The sequence below is a fragment of the Aphelocoma coerulescens genome, chromosome 7, assembly GCF_041296385.1.
Source record: "Aphelocoma coerulescens isolate FSJ_1873_10779 chromosome 7, UR_Acoe_1.0, whole genome shotgun sequence".
NCBI lineage: Eukaryota > Metazoa > Chordata > Aves > Passeriformes > Corvidae > Aphelocoma > Aphelocoma coerulescens.
Window position 1 is genome coordinate 2682953 of NC_091021.1, and position 14508 is coordinate 2697460.

The following is a 14508-nucleotide window of genomic DNA, read 5'->3' on the forward strand; positions in this document are numbered from 1 at the left end:
GTATTTATTTTTCCCTATTGATTGCTTTCTTTGTCACATATGAAGCCAGTTCACATCCCGGGCACTCTGCAGTTGGGTTTTTTTGGGGTTTTTTTTTGGGTTTTTTTTGGATAATTCTTACCCAAAGGCTTTGCAAGCAGATGGGTAGAAAGAAACATGTTCCTGACAGCCAGATGAGATCATCCTACATCATGTGTGAGCTCTCACCCTCCCAGATTCAGACAATACCCTATAGAATTTGAATGCACCCATGTTATGCAAGTGTGTATCACAACAGTTCTCAGAAATGGGGGAATCTGGAACAGTTCCTCTTTTCTTGCACTCAGACTGTTGATATCTTGTTGAAAAAGGACATTGTGAGGAGAGACATACTGCTCTGCAGCATGCAGAAGGGGTATGCAACAGCTGGATGGTATCCCTGCAAATCCAAACATTTAGGAACAGCTTAATCCAAAGATAGAAAGTCATGGCTGTCTGCATTTAGAGATGCCCAAGGCAGAGCTGCCAGGATGGTGCAGAAGTCTCTGCCATCCTCACCCTGTTTTATCAACACCTGTTACAATTTGCTGTCAAACACCAAGCTGCCTGTGCCAGGATGGTGTGGGAGGGGTACAACCCAGCACTGCTCCTTTTCCATGCCCCAGGCAGTGGAGCAGAACAGAGCTCTTCAGCCCACCCACTGCCACAGCTTTCTCTGCTTGAAGTACAGCTCAGCAGCCGCTCTGACAGCATCTACTGAAAAGGAATGCTAATTTCCTTCTTAATTCAGAGTTAAGCATCACAAAGGGATTTATTGCTACAGAAGTGTTGTAAATAAAGACTACAGGCTTTGAATAGGGCATAATTTGTTTACCATGAGTGCTACAGAAAAAGAAGTCTTGCCTATAATATACTGGATAAATATATAGAAACACCACAAATATTAATAGAAGAAGTGTAACACAGAACAGGACTCGGGGAGCCAGCTCAGTTGAGAGTGTAGGAGCACAGGGAAATAACCCAGTAGATGCCCCAGGGGTATAGAGCCATCAAACCATTCCTCTGGAAGTCTGATTATTTAGCTATTAGTTAGGTGGATGCTAGTTTGGATGTACCCATCCCAGTGACCACAGTATGGAACTGACCTTCATATTTAGGAGAAGCCAAGTGTTTTTAAGAGCAGGAAGATGAGCATTCAGCATGAAACATTTCAACTGTCCCGAGGTATGCACAGAAGCATCTTCATGTCTGATTAGCCTAGAAATCTAAAAATCTGATCTTCAGCTTCAACTGCAGCTTTTTGTCAGCTTGGACCATTTACAAAAAGCTCTCCCTAGTGGGGAACTCCCAAGTATCCTCTGAGCAGGAGGTTACCGTTTACAGCTAAGTTGCTCCACATATGTTGAGTAATATGCAAAACTCACATTTAAAGAGTGATCAGATATCAGCAACTTGATTATTTGATAATTATACAGAACTTTAGAACAGAGCTTTCTTTGATGATTTAAGCACCTGATAAAACAGACAGTGTAAAATATCTAAAGAGAAACATTTGGACATTGGGGAAGAAAAACAAGAAGCTTAGGAATGGGACAAGGATAGCTTTCTACAGAAAATCCAAGCATTCAAGAGAAACACTGGCTGGCAGAAAGCAAGGAGAAATGTGTGGAACAGATGAAACTACATGTGGATTTACCAGTCTCCTAAGATCATCCCTACTGGAAATTCACTGCTCATCTGCAAGAACAAGGGATTATTTGACCATGGCTGGACAGAAATCAAAACCCTCAGGAACATGGTCTAAAAAGCAAGACAACATCGTTCTTGATATTTTTCTATTTTGCTCCTTACATAACAACAGTAGGAAGACTGGACCCACTGTGTCTTTGGACTTCTTATGGAATACACAGACTACTCTGCAAGAGTTTGGAGCTGTAGAAATGCCTGTAACAGCTGGAATCATATTTAATGACAAGTTATGGAAGGAACACCCTGATATATGAAATAAAGATGAGAAACAGCATGAGGTCTCAGACAAGGTCACTCAAAGGCTTGTAAGACACGACAAAAGGGAAGATCTCAGGAGAGATGCCCAGGCCAAGGTGCAGCAGGAAGCAGCAGGGTGGCAGGAGCTGGCTGTATTTGAAGAGACAGGTCTAGAAGAAGCTGGAAATGGTGTGGGGTTTGCCTTCCATCAGCAACCTTCTCACAGCTGCACAGGAAAAGAGGAAAAACCCCAAATTTATCTTAAAGTGCCTCTAGCACTTTATGAGGATCACACTTTTTTCTAACAAAGACAATCAAAATTTACGTACTTCTCCTCATACCAAAGCAATAGTACAAGCCTTTACATAAGTGTTTAGATAAATGTTTGTTAGTCTTACAATCAAAAGTGATGATTAAACCCGGATGAGAAGTTTTGGCAGAGAGCAACAGCCAGGATTGAAGGAATGTTTTACCAAAAAGACAATAATAAGCCTTTTTGTTTGCTTTAGTTTAGTGGATAAGACATTCAGGGATATTTAAAGTCTCTGTTCATGTCCCTGCTCTACTTTGCTGTGCCCAATACACTGGGCTCATGTACAGGATTGTCAGTTTTGATATAGATCTTGTTACAAGCTTCTAAAGCAGAACCTTAACTGAGGTGGTTTGGGACAAGCTTTTCATCAAAATACGTATGTTTATGGTGAAGTTTTGTGCTGAGGAGGCTTTGCTCCAATAATATAGTTTATCCCCCAGAAAAGAGTCTCCACATTGATGATCACCCAGGAGCTAGAAGATAATTCTGTGCAAAGTGTAAATCATCTCATCCAAGAAATCAGATTATCTTCTGGATCACACAAATAGATACCCCCTTTTCTATTTAAATAATGGGTTAAGAGTAGAAAATTATGGATATTTGACACACACAGAAGTAACAAGCTGTGACCCACATGGTTATGGTTGCTGTGCTATAATGCAGCAAGTCAGGAGAGTTATTTTGATTTCTACTTTTCCAAAGTGTTCTTTTCTGGCAGGAAATTGATGATTTGCAGAAGTGAAAAGCTGAAAAAAAGTTCTTCAAATACTCAATTTTAGTTACAAAACTGCATCCTACCTGATCTGAACAAAACCTAGATGAATCCAAATTCCTCATTTGGAATGCATACTGACATAAATCCGTACCGTCCTTCACAGCATATTTGGGGGAAGAATTTACTGCTGTTATACACGATTTCTACATGATTTGACAGTATTTTCTTGAGGATGCCCTCTCAGACCAAGTTTTCAGGGTTTCATGTTTTTAAGGCTTTTGTTTTTTAAAAGTATAGGCATTTCAAAGCAACAGGTATTTCCACATGAAAAGCCCTCACTCACTGTTGACTACCAAGATCTAACACCGAAGCACACAAACCCCAGATAAAACCATGGATACCACAACATTCCCTCCAAGCCTTTACCACTGTCTAGTTGAAAAACCCCAGCTTGCAGAGTAACTAAAGCCAGTGGGGTGGGTGTCTTATTTTAAGTCTGAAATGCACAATAAAAACCTGCAACTTTTACTTATGTTTATTTATAATGACATTGATCAGACCAGCACCGGGGATATGTATAAATTCCACACTGTCATAACTAAATAGCGTCCAAGATCGAATAATAAAACCTGGGATATAGTTTTGAATACAGAGAGTTGATTTAAAGCTGCACAGTTCCACAGCCATACCATTTTCTGAGGCACATATTAAACTCTACACACCCAATTGGTCATTGTCTTAAAGTGCATGCTCTTAATTATGCTCCTGTTCAAAAAAATCTTATTACTGCTTTGTAAAATGTGTGTATTGCAAATGGAAAAATTAAGAGAAAGAGACATTAAATATAAGACCAAATAGAAGGTTTTCTCATTAATAGTTAAACTGACTCTATTTAGTTTGCTTTTCTGTTTGTGTGTTTTTCTCTTAGCAACAAGGGGAAGACCAGCCTTTTAATCACAAGAAACCATAACTGTAAGGGCATAAAAACTGACATAGAAAATAGGGTATCTGAAACTACCTATAACAAATCACTTACACTGTTTAGGCTACATTGAAGGTATTCCTCTAATGTTGAAGGAAGGCAGTTTTGTGTAACTACAAACAAACATTATTTTATACAACGCCATTCTTCCCAAAGAGCTTTACATGTGGAACCCATTCAAATCCCAGGAAAGCCCTGAGGACTTTTATTCAGACTATTTCCAACTCAGTGAGATTATTCATTTATTTAAAATTAGTCACCAGTTTATGTATTTGCAGAAGTGAGTGTGCATGAAAGATTTCTTCTATCCCACTGAAATGCAGACACCCCTGCAGCAAGACAAAGCTGCTCAGCAGCTCCACACCACAGAAGGCACCAGGAAATAAAGCCATCAGGCTCAAGGAAGGCAGAACACAACATCCTAAGTTAAAACTTCACCAGGAGTAGACTTTCCATCATTTCCCCAGGCAAAAAGCACAACACAAGGTATTCAGCAATATGTTCACAAGTCAAAACTTTGCCTCTTCATCTCAGAGGTGGTTTATCTTAATTTAGCAAACCCCAGAGGAGAGTGCTGCTGATTTGAGTGCCATTACCATCACCTGCATGAGATGAGATATTGCACAGCAAAGCTTGGAGGGGAACATGCTCAAGCATTTCCCAACCTGGAGGCTGCAGAATTTCTGAGTAACTAGAGGAGGTAAGTTTTACTCAAGTATTAGCTTACAGCTGATAGAAAAAAATAATACTCTGAACCTGCTATCATCCTGCAAATCTCAAGCTGGCAATGACTGCCATGGCCTGTTAGGCCGGTCTCACACAACCTTTAAGTCTGCCTAACACCTCACCACAGACTGGAGTGATGAGCAGCTCCAAGCCACTCCTGGGCTCTGCTTTTAACAAACGTATTCCAAACAAATATTTGTTGTCAGTAAACCACCAAGCAAAACATGCACACCTTTGCACCTTCCAGCATGGCTTGGAAATTAATGACCCATGAGTTGGCAGCACACCTTCTCCTTCCTTGAGGTTGGAATAACTCAAGTAAACTATGATAGCAAAGTGCAAAACAGGGCTCTGTTAGTCTCTTGTTTTAACAAGAGACTTCCCAGAGCATGGAGGTCTCCAGCAAATTCCTTTTCCTTAATCTCCATTACTGTATAACCAGTTGCTGTTTGTGAGCTTTCTGAGGAAGCTCTTATCAGGTGGTAGAAGTCAAGGGTCAGAAAAAGAGCTGGGCACTGCTTAAGCCTCCCCCAGGTTTTCTTTCCTCCATCATCATGCTAATTGCAGCCTGAATATTGCCCACAGGTAAGAGCCAAGCCCCCCTGCAGTTAGGAGAACAAAAAGGCAAAGAAGATTATGATCTTGAAACAAGATGGGGAAAGCAGGTGGAATTTGCTCCAGTGGCTTGAGGGGTCAGTATATGGCTTTAGCAGGACCAGTCATATGCTCAGTGATTTAGCTGGCAGCAGGGATGGTGTCATCCCTCCCCCTCTTGCTGCACAAACTTCCACAGCCTCTGGGAACCTTGCAGCATCACCAGGACTTGGGTTGCTCGTAAAAACCTTGACTGATCAACACTTAAGGCTGCAAGCAAGTTGTGTACACCCAGCATCAAACTGCCCAAAGCAAGCCCTCCAGCATTTAGGACACACCTGCAGGAGTTGTTTGTAGAGCCAGAAGAGACCAGCAGGTGCACCTGTATGGTCCCTTCTCCTGGGTAGCATCTGATCAACAAAGCACCTTTTTTTGCAGGATTTGTGGAACAATAACTTCCTCCCCCAGCCTATGGCAGCTTTCTCTAAGCAGTTCTGCACATTGAGCTACACTGTCAGTCTCAGAAGAGGGACATTACCATAGAAATGTGTTTCCTTTTAGCAAACTCATTGTCTCTTGCCCAGCTTCAGAGTGGAATTAGCTGCTTTCATTCTGGATTTTCATTTTGACTCCAGCCCACAATTAAACTGTGCACAGATTTGAGTTGTACATGCTTATTGGAAGCGGCAGGCTCTGAACGACTGGTGTGCCTCCAAGTTTGGGAAATAACCACACTCACTGCATCCTGCCACATCCAGGGGACCTTGGAACCAAGTCTCACCAGCCCTTCTAACCTAAAGCACTCTCACACTGCGTTTGGGCAAGCCCAAAACAACCAGTGGTATGTGTGGAGATCAAGGGGACCTCAGTAGACAGGATCAGCTGATCCAGAATGCTGGAGTTTACATTTCCTCGAGAGTTTTTGATCAACAAGCTGTCTGCATCTTTTTTTATATAAAAGAACAGCCTGATCCCTGCTGCCTGTGGTACACACACAAAGCAGCTGGTTTAATCCTTTTGGAAACCAGATCCACCTCATCCCCCCTAATGCATCCTGGAAATGATCCCATCAAGGAAGAAGTCAAGACAGGGAGGCAAAGAGGTAACTGCACGAGGACAGGGTCTGTAGGTTTCAACCACAATCTCTTTGGGGTTAACTTGTGACCTGCTTGTGAGAATAGAGGGAATGGGATGTAAATCCTGGATGCCCTATGAAGGCATCATCACTTGATGCAATGGAAAATGATACAAAGCTGCTTCATGAGAGCTGGGGCTTCCACCATTCAAAGCTTTGCCTGCAGCAGGACTGTATAGACACTCCTTCAACAGAAATACACTAAATTCATCCTTAAATTAGCTATACTCTGAGGTCCTCACATAGCAAAGCCAAAAGCAGTTTAAGAAAGTCCTGAGCAGGAAGTATTATGTTTGGACAGACTGACAGAACACCAATATAACCCTACTGCTGCTGACTAAACCTTTTCATTACAAAACATAAGCTCCAAGTACGTGCAGGAGCAGGTTTTCAGCATGAAACATGGAACTCAAAAAATCAACTGTTTACATGTATAGTAGATATCTGAGAGAGAACTGGCAGGATGAATCAGAGGTGGTTTGAAAAACACTCCCAGGACTTGCCTTTAACAAGGCTGACAACCTTTTAGCTTCTTAAATGATTGCATAGAGAGCTTTGAAGAAACAAAGAACATTGTAAAAACACATCACAGAGCAAAGTAAACACTCCACCCTAATAGGAAGTCTCTCCCCTCACTTCTGATCAGACATTTTTGTGTGTTTTCAAGCCTGAATTTCAGATCCAACCTCAGAAGTTCCAGTCTAATGGCTATTGGACAAATCCCAGTACCATGCAGTGAGGAACCTTATTCCAAGCAGTGTCCTCACAACAAAAATAAATTCAGTACTCTGGGTTTATGTTGGATTTCCTGAGTGACATATCTTGGTGTAAGGTACACAGGAAAATTCAGATTCAAGCTAGTTACAAACAGCAACTTAAAAGCCATTTAAAAACTCCAAACTGAAAACAAAGCTTTGAAAGTCAGCATCAGACTTACACTGACTTTAATCCTGTGGGGTTTGTGACAAACTCACACCAATATCATACACAATCAGCTGCTTCTAAAGTCTGGTGCAAAATACATCAGTTTTAGAACAACTAAATCATCCAGCCCTTTTGGATCACTCTTTATTTTGTATTAAAAGAAATTTATGCACTATGTGCCATATTTCTCTTCCCTGAGATCCTCCTGGAATGCCAGTGAAGCTTTTTGCCTTCATACCACTGAACATTTCTTAGTGCTGTTTAAGCCCTTCTGAACAATTTCTGCCTCGGATTGTGCCTACCACTTATTTCCACTGCCACGCTTGCACCAGGTCTCGTGGCTCACTGCATGTCCAAACCCAGAGTTAACTGCTCTAAAGTGAGAGGGGAGGATCCACTTACAAGTACAATAGCCAGAGATATTTTTTTTCCCCAAAAAATGGTTAACAGAAGACACTTTAGTACAATTACTGCAGGGACAAAGAGCCACACTCCTGCAGCAGTCCTCAGATAACTTCCTCACCTCAAATACTAGCCACGTCCAGAGTAGAACGTGAGCCAAAACATTTGGACATCAAAAGAGCACTGAATTGGAATGTTTTCTCCATTTGTGCATTTGGAATAGGCAAGATTACTTTTGGCTTGTAGAGTGTGAGAAAGTTCCTACTCAAAGGTTTTCCAAGACAGAATATTAGCAAAAAGCACCTTCACTCAAGAAATATTTGCTTCCAGAACATTACAGCAATTGTTGGTAGAGGCTGTGAAAAACTGGATGAGCATTAGTTCTCCTAAAAGCAAGATCAAACTCTAAAGTTTCTGAAAGTTCCACCCTCAATAATTAGTGCAATTGTTTTTTGTTCAATTGTTTTTCAGTTATTGTATGCTCTCAGTAACCATGCTTGAAAGTACAACCCTGAAAGCTTCAAAGACTTGAAAAATTAGGAAGTGACTTTCCACTGGTTTAGCCAGTGGACCAGTATGAGCTGTCTGGACATTACCATAACAAACCACCATTACACCACTTAAAAATAATATTTATCTACTGAAGTTGTCCATACAAAGTCATCAACTTTGAGCAGTTTAAAAAAGGCATCAAATTATAAGGTGGAAGTGCTTAAACACAGTTTTATTTGCAGGGAATTTGCAGGACAGTTTTACTCTTTTATCAGGAGCTGGCAGATGAGGATTTCACATGTTTTTATGATCCTGGCATGGAGGGGATTGTGGCTGATGTGACCATTTATGGCCCAATCCAAACACTATCAAACTTGGCCATTTTCTGACATTCAGTACCACTGAGACATTTACCTCTAATCTTGCAAGAGTGGTGCCATCGGCCCTGGTCCCAGCAGGACTGGTTTGTTTCGGTGACCTAAACACTCAGAGCTAGCCAAGTGCCATTAGTCTGGATGTGGGGAAACATTTTATTGCAGCACTGGCATCAGCACCTACTCCACCCTCCTCACAGCACCCAGAGCCAGGGCAAAATGAGGTAGAAAATGCTGTTCCTAGGTAAGTATCACTAGGAATGCCTTCAGATCTTATTTTCTCAGCCCAAGCCCAAAGTTCTGTGGCTGATAGGATGGACACTGACTTACAATGCAAGATTTCTCAAGTATGTTCCTGGTCCATCACCTACCTTGTGATCTAGGACAAATTATCTTTGCTCCCTCTGGCTCAGAAGACTTCTTATCTTCTTCAAGCTCCTTTGAGAAGCCAAGGACAGGGAAGGAAGGATACAGCTCATGGTCTACTCATATGACCCAGAGGTACAGGATTCCTCCCACATTGTGACTAACATCAGTAAAGTGTATCAGTATTTCTTCCCAATTGCGTCTGCAAAGCCCAACATCATCAAGAAAGCAACACATCTTCTGCTTTAAATGAAAAACCAGAGAACAGACACCTCTCAGCATGTGCCAATCCCTGTGCATCACAGAGCTTTCATATTAACTTGTCCAAGAAGTCTTTCAGTGAAGACAAGCAGAGACCAGAGCAGACAGCTGGCCAAGGAGACAGATACATACTACAGAATATTTTAAGTCAGGGAATTAACTCCTTAGTGCTGACTCACAGTATTTAGAGGGCAGCAGGAGGCTGGTTTGCAAGGCCAGGCTCCCACCTCTCCTGCCATGCTCCAGTGATGAGTCAGCAGGCTTGATTTTTAGTCAACACAGCTGAAATGTTTCTTCTTTGCTGTCCCCACTCATGATGCTCTGGAGCAGAGTCACAGCCAGCTGCTCTGGGATGAGGTAACAGCCAGTTCATCCTACAGCTGGAGCAGGGAGCAGTCACAGCTTCAGCTGTGGCATTCCCAACAGGCCTCACGTTTGAGAGCACAGCTCCTGGGACAACAAGCTGTGGACACAAGTGGCAGATGGGGAGAGTGCCACAGGGAGCTGTGCTCAGCAATCATGAACAGCAACAGCTTTTCAGCCTGGAGCTTTCTCTTCAAGTGCCTTCCCTTTCTTTTCACCTTTGTGTCTTCCCTCACAGCTCCCACATAGGCAGACTTGGCTAAAAATCATCCCTATGGGACCTCCTTCTGCCATAACCCCATTGGAGCAGCATCTTATATAGATTCCTTCTATAGATGTTTTCTTCACAGTCTTCATTCAACACTTAAATACACTCCCTCAGCTTCAGACACGCAGAAGCTGAACTGCAAGGCTGATTCCTGTCCATAACACCGACACTTGGAATTGGCACAGAGTCCTTGATACAGGAATTAATTCCTGGAAGTCACATTCTTGGAAGCAGATGTTTAAAACAGGGTTGGACATTTCCTCTACCCTGCCATTCAAAGTTTCCTTCTATATATTGAGCATGGTCAAAACTCCCAATTGGAGATTTCAATTTTACTTGAAACCTCCAAGTTAGTTTTCACCCCAAATTAGAGAAGCTTTCTGTTTCAATTACCATCTCACGAAAATGTCTGCTGGAGTCAATAAAATATTTCAATAAAATTGAGGTTTGTTCAAACAATGGTGTTTTGAAGCTTGATAATACCATAACTCAACCTATTTCCAGTGAAAGCATTATTGTGAAAGGAAATCCTTCATCTTTGTTTGCTTACATGACAGAGCTAAACCGATGCCAGCATTTTACCATCAAAGTTTTGGATCTGTTAAAATAAATTTGTTTTGTGTGGAAGCTTTCTGTCAGAAGGCTTCCTACCACATGTGCTGTTCAGAGCTGCTTCCCAAGCTGTCAGCACAGGGCTCTGTGGGGCAGTGGGCTCTGGGAAGAGGAGTCAGGAGGTTGCAGATAGGACTCCTAGAGATCAGCACCTCCCCACTGCTGAGAGACCACTGTTTGTGTGTCGATAAATGTTCAGCAGCACAAGCTTTATATTCCTTACACTGACTCCAGCCTCCCTCATTACTTCAGCTTCGTTTTTGTGTGGTTTCCCCACCTCAATGATTTTTGATCAATAAACCAAGAGGAAAAAAAAACACAACTCAAAGCCATAAATATATCATTTATAAAGCTTCTAATCTCAGTTGCTCCTAGCCATGCCTCAGGGTGGTAATTATCCAGGCAACATCTCCATCGAAGACATCAATTTGCTACCCTGCAGGTTTCAGCCAGGTAAGAAGAATTCTCTATATATCCATAAATTATATTTCTATCCAGGTTTTTGAGAGAGATACATAACATTTAATAAACGGTTACCTTTTTGTAACTTGGGACTATAACCTTAAAATACTTATGTTCAAAGAAGTGATGGCAGATACTGCTCTTCTACTCTTGTATTTATCATTAAATGCTTCTAAGAGGTAGATCTCAGACCTATGCAAAGGAATTAATTGCACTGATAACTTTCCAATGAATTGCATTTGTGTTTGTTCAAACATAGCCTTGCTATTCTACCTGCAGAATCAGCAAATAAGCCAGAAAAAATGTCAAAGCAAAAAATGAAAGGGATAGCCAAGAAAGAAATAAACATATTTAGGAGCAGTAATATTAAAATTGGGATGATTCAAATAGTGAAAGGAAAATGAGGAATATTGGGCCACAGACTGCAGCCTTTTCTACCTCTGCTGTTGGTGTGGTGCAAGGACAATGCATTTCAACCATAGTTTGGAAATGAGAAGTCTTCTACCTGGCTGTAAAGCCAGAGGCAGCAGTAGGGAGCAGGGATAACATGTGGATGACCATTGCCCAATCTCCCAATTATCTCCTGACAGGGAGATTTTAGTTTGCCATCACAGCAGAAATTGCACAAGCTCCCATTCTGTTGTTCCAGCCAGCTACTGCCTGCACTGACAATACTCCAAACTCTCAACACAGACTGGGCTCTCAGCTAGCTTTAACAAAAAGAATAATACTTAGATCTATCAAGCTTGTAACCTGCCCAAGCTGTGAGCTGAACACTGCTTTCAAAAGCTGGAAGCTGATAACCCACCCTATCATCTGGCAGCAGGTCAAAGGATTCCTTTCAGCACGGGAGAGAGCTGCAGGGTGAAGCCCAAAGACACTGATGGCTGCAGCTGAGTGCAGCACAAGCATTTGGAATACAATTTGCCTGGGCTGGAATACAAGCACCAGTATGGCGTTTCAGCTTAAATGGATGAAACACAACATGACAATGGTTCACACTTCACTTCCTCTTGAGCCCTTAACAGCCAGCCTTGCCAGAGCTGTAGAAGCCAGGAGCAAGGCAGGGTGAGGCCATAAATCTTCAGGAGGGATCCTAGAACTTTATGATACATAGGTGGTATTAGAATTGGTGCTTTAGTTTAGCACTTGCCCAAAATCTATTAATTCTGGGATAAATTTCCCACCAGCTTGTATGGCCATGACCACAGGCAAATACAACACCAGCAAGTCATTAACTTGGACAAGATTTTGCAGCACAGCTCCTTGCTCACAGATAACCCAGATAGGAATTACCTGGTTCATCTTTAAGAGATTATTTAAAAGTACTGCCCATCACCTATTTAATTTCACCATATATAGTTCCCACACAGGCAGTTAACAACAGGAATGAGAAGAAATAGCGGTTTACATTTGGACTTCGCTCTGCCAGTTCCCCAGGGATCATAAGCATACAAGATAGGTCTTGGTGAGTGGAAGACAGAGGAAATAGAAGGATTCCTCTAACCTTTAACTACTCCAGCTGCTCTCTGTGCCACCCTCCATAAACAAGCCATTCTTTGTCTCAGCCTGGACTTCTGTGCTTTGCTTAAAAAGGGAAGTATCACTCTGTCTAGACTTCCTTACAAAAGCACTTTCAGTGGTTTCTGGTGAAATATTAACACTTCCCCTTATAAGAAAACAAGACTTTCACCATTTGCCTATGAGAACAAAGGAGTGAGTTTCAAAATTTTTTTAAAAACCACTAGGATTGGGATAATTGACAAAATATTGTAAACCCCTATTTATACTCCACACTTGTTTTTCAAAGAAATTTGTTTCATTGTCCTAAAGGCCACAAACTGAAGAATTTTGTTCATGACAGAGAAATAAACTTTATTTTTCTTCTGTTTGATAATAAGTTTTCAAGCGGTATCTGAAGTGTGCAGAGAAAACAACTCTATTACCTTGTCCAGGGAAAAAGCAAGGAAAAAACCCCAATATTTGTAAAGCTCTTTCTCAAGTGCATCATGGGCAACATTTCTGGTGAATCAGTATCTCCATGGTCAATCACTGACCATCCCTTTGCTTATTTCCCACACACAAGGACATGCTGTCTTCAGGCTTCTGTACCATGAAAGGTCTCAACTTCTCCACTCGAAAAGAGAGAGCTGCTTCTGAATACCTGTATTTATACAGCATTTTTTTGCTCTTTTGTACATCAGCACCAAGAATAGTTGTTCTACCTGTAAAACTCACTGAACAAATCCCATAAAGACTACTTAAAACTTGATGAAGGGCATTACCTGCTGAAAACTTTGAGGCTGCTCTCTTTGCTCGGTCACAGAGCTGTAGCTGAGCACTTGCTGATATCAAATATAAGTTTATGCACAGGCAGGCACTGAAAGAGAGCACACCAAAAAACCACCTTTAAATCACTTTCATAACTGGCCTTTCGTGGGAGTTTTTAAGCCAATCTCACACTTCAGAGGTACTCAAAGCAAGCAGGGCAAAAGAACTCCGAGGGTTTATTCCAATCACTCCTGGTTAGTACCAGCAGAAAGCACAAGCAGCATTAAAAGCAGCAAGAGGTTGAGTATTCCCCATTTTAAACATCGTCCTGGGCATAAAGGAAATTTAAACAGTCAGCTCAGCTCTCTGCAATACTTTCAATTCTAAAAGTGGTGCATAATTAGAACAAAGCAAAATAGTCAGCGTCTAGAAACCCCCCTTTCACACATGGGCACAGCAGATTCTACAACACAAGTTGTTCTTCAAGAAAAAAATTCCCAACAAAAAACTTTTACACTTTTGAGCTTGGAGGAAGCTTCATGCAGTTAGGCCAAGCAATAGAAAGCCAATGAAAAGGGATAACACAGCCTATCCCAGGAATATCTTCTCCAACCCAGGCCCCACAAATAATCCTACACCTACAAGAACAACACCTAAAGCAGCCTCTCCCATATAAAATACCAGCAGCAGCACTTCTCCTCCACTTAAAGGATGCAAACAGCAGCCACGTGGTGCTTATCATGGACTCCACCTGGAATCCTCCTCTCGTCCAGTTGCCACCCCAGTAATAAGCTTGCTAATGAGCTTGCTAATGAGCTAACGAGCGTCAGCTTTCTGCTGCAGCTGGGCACGAACGCCGGGCTCCAGGCTGACAGGAGCGGAGGTTATTTTATTTCTCCCTTCCTTTTCAAACAACTGAAAAGACCCGGTAAATTTAAAGCTTAATTTGGTTCAAATTTTTTCAGTACATGCTAAAATTCTGTATTTCAGAGGCAAAGATTCAGTCTCTCTTGCACTGCTCTCCCTTTGGCTCTGCTGCCTGAGCCCCCTACCATGCACAGGGGTTTGTACACCTAAGCCATGCCACGTGGGCTTGAGAAAGACCAACATTTTCCATAAAAACTCTGCTCTTACCAGATATTTCCAACCAGTTTTCCTTTACCCCGAATATATTGGAGGCAACAGGAAAAGGCTCTCAGTTTCAAATCACACTCCCCACCCAATTTATTTTTCATCCTATTAATCCATTTATTACTAATCACACCCTTTAGAACCATCCATGT

General features: G+C 41.9%; 1 long non-coding RNA gene across 2 annotated transcripts in view; it reads right to left on the reverse strand.

Annotated features, from left to right (window-relative positions):
- LOC138113488 (uncharacterized) overlaps window positions 1-13954 on the reverse strand; it is a 54393-nt gene extending 40439 nt beyond the window's left edge. Inside the window, exons 1-3 of one of the 2 annotated variants that reach the window (XR_011152193.1) lie at window positions 13868-13954; window positions 13240-13334; window positions 12063-13118 (exon numbers count right to left, since the gene is read on the reverse strand). This is a non-coding gene — a long non-coding RNA (uncharacterized lncRNA). Of the gene's footprint in view, window positions 1-12062; window positions 13119-13239; window positions 13335-13867 lie in introns of those variants that run through there. The other variant, XR_011152194.1, reaches the window with a different exon arrangement.
- Window positions 13955-14508: the final 554 nt, after the last annotated feature.